The 2728-nt window shown below is 36.2% G+C and overlaps 1 non-coding gene across 1 annotated transcript; it reads right to left on the minus strand.

The window, feature by feature from the left end:
* Nucleotides 1-875: 875 nt before the first annotated feature.
* Nucleotides 876-983, minus strand: LOC127800852 (small nucleolar RNA R71). The gene has a single exon (XR_008022878.1). It is a non-coding gene; the product is annotated as a small nucleolar RNA R71 (small nucleolar RNA).
* Nucleotides 984-2728: the final 1745 nt, after the last annotated feature.

The raw sequence follows: 2728 nt of genomic DNA on the forward strand, positions 1-2728 counted from the left end.
AAATAATTGCTCTTGGGCATTCGTAATTTGTGAAATAGTTCCAAGTAGTGTAGAACCAACTGTTAATAGGCTTAAAATTGTGTGCGTAATTTGTTAAAATTAAGCGTGATTAAAGTAGGAGTTAATAGCCAATCCTCATGGGTTTGACACTCCACTCATCAATATATTACTTGTTACGATTTGTCCACTTGCGAGATAAAATCGAAGAATAAGTTTTTGGTGCCATTGATGGGGATTGGTTCTTTTGATTATTGTTTTAATTAAGATTAGCTTTAACATTCGTGTTGCTTCCTTTAGTTTCTAACCCTGAACTATTTCGATTTTTGTTATGTTAGGATCGAGATAGTGCATGCGTCATTCAAAAAGTCTTGATATTGTCGATTTTGATACAGAGATTGAACAAAATTTTCAACGAAAATGGCATGAATAAACGGAAAAGAGGGAACAACAACAAAATACTATGGGCGACTACACCAATTAGCTCGCCCTAGTGATGCGTGTAATTGAAGTTAATGAGAGAGATATCTTGATGGGGTTTTTATGATGCCTCTAGTCATTGAGAACCAGTCTAGTATATTTACCCTCCATATGGGCACGACAACTTCTAGTTGAGACCGGATGTGATTAATTTATTCTCCAACAACATACCTTTCTACAGACGAACCATACTACTACTTCTCTCGCTTTCTGGAATATTGTAGAAATTTCAAGTATCAAGGTATCAGTAAATAAGCACTTAAGATGAGACTTTTCCTCATACTTTGGAAGATAAAGCTCAAGAGTGGTTGGACTCATTACCATCTAGTTGTATTACTTCATAGACAGATTTGATTCATAAATTTACATTGAAATATTTCCCATTTGCTAAGATCAACAAGCTTAAACATGAAATCTCGACCTTCCAACAAGCTGAATCTGAAAAACTTTCATGAGGCATGGGAATGGTTCAAAGAGTTGCTTAGGAAGTGCCCTAGTCATGGTTTTCCTTTACTAGCACAAAATCACTATTATTACGCTAGGCTAACCCCTTATAACCACTCTACAGTTAACTCTACAATAGGTGGCTCTATTCAAAACAAATTAGCCAGGAAACTATATGATCTCTACAAAACAGTGAGTGAGCAGTTCGTAATGTGGCCGAACAGAAGTTCACATAAAAGAATAGCTGGATTGCATGAGGTGGATGTGAATACCTTGATGCTTGCTAAAATTGATGCAGTGTCAAAACAGATGGAAGCGTTAAAATATTCTTCATCTGCTAATATGGGGCAAGTATCTCTCCCTTTTTGTGTAACTTAGGCAAATCATCAGTCATCTGAATGTCCACTAATCATCACGGATCCTTTATCAACTGAGCAAGCAGCCTATGTATAAAATTTCCAATGCTAATAGAATTTTTAGCACCAACAAAATAACCCATTCTCTCATACATACAATTCAAGTTGGAGACACCATCCTCATTTCTCATATGGTAACAATCAAAATATTCAAAATCCACCAAAACAAGGACCACAAGAGGAAAAAGAAGGATGGGAAGAAATTGTCTTAAAGCTTCAAGAACAGACTAATGCAGCCATAAAGAATATAGAGAATCAAATTGGGTAGTTGGTTAAAATCCTCACTGAAAGGTAACTGGGCACGTGGCCTAGTAACACAAAAGTCAACCCAAAGGAGTAAGTAAATGTAATCACAACAAGAAGTGGAGTGCATCTACAAAAAATTCATGTTAAGAGACTAGGTGTGCCTAAAGAAACTAAGACAGTTCAAGAGGAAATAGATCAACCTGACGAACCCAAAATAACAACTGAACAAAAGAAAGTAATTCCTCCACCGGTTAAGCCGTATGTTCCTCCAATTCCATTCCCTCAAAGGTTGTGCAAACATAGATTGGATAAACAATTTGAGAAGTTCTTAGAGATATTCAAGAAGCTCCACATAAACATACCATTTGTTGATGTTTTAGCTTAAATGCCCAACTATGCAAAATTCATGAAGGAAATCTTATCAAATAAAAGGAAACTAGAGAAGCATGAAACCATCATGTTAATGGAGGAAAGAAGTACCATATTGCAAAACAAACTACCACTGAAACTAAAAGATCCAGGGTGTTTTACTATTCCTTGTACCTTTGGTAGTTTATACATTGAACGAGCTTTATGCAATTTGGGTGCCAATATCAGCCTAGTGTTTTACTCCATTTTCAAGAAGCTCGAGTTAGGAGAAGCAAAGCCCACAACGATATCATTGCAACTTGCAAATCGATCCGTGAAACATCTATGTGGAATTGTTGAAGACATATTGGTAAAAGTGAATAAGTTTATATTCCCAGTTGATTTTATTATTTTGGATATGGGAGAAGATAGGGATGTCCTGCTTATTTTGGGTTGACCTTTCCTAGCTACTAGACCAACACTAATTGATGTGTAAAAAGGGCAACTAATGTTGAGGCTAAATGAGGAACATATTACATTCGACGTGTTCAAAGCACTCAAATTCCCTAGTCCTTTAATTTATTGTTTCTAGATTGATATTGTAAATAGAGAAGCAACTAATACTTTCACATTGGATGACCTATCAGATCCTTGGGAATCATGCATTATTCATCACAAGATGAAACTCTAATTAAGCTGCTATTAAAGAATGTGTTAGGTACTTACAAGGACCAGAACCCATCAGAAAGGGGAAGCATTATGTGGAACTGGGCATAGGTCCTCCACAACCTTTACCT

The sequence above is a fragment of the Diospyros lotus genome, chromosome 4, assembly GCF_014633365.1.
Source record: "Diospyros lotus cultivar Yz01 chromosome 4, ASM1463336v1, whole genome shotgun sequence".
Taxonomy (NCBI): Eukaryota; Viridiplantae; Streptophyta; class Magnoliopsida; order Ericales; family Ebenaceae; genus Diospyros; species Diospyros lotus.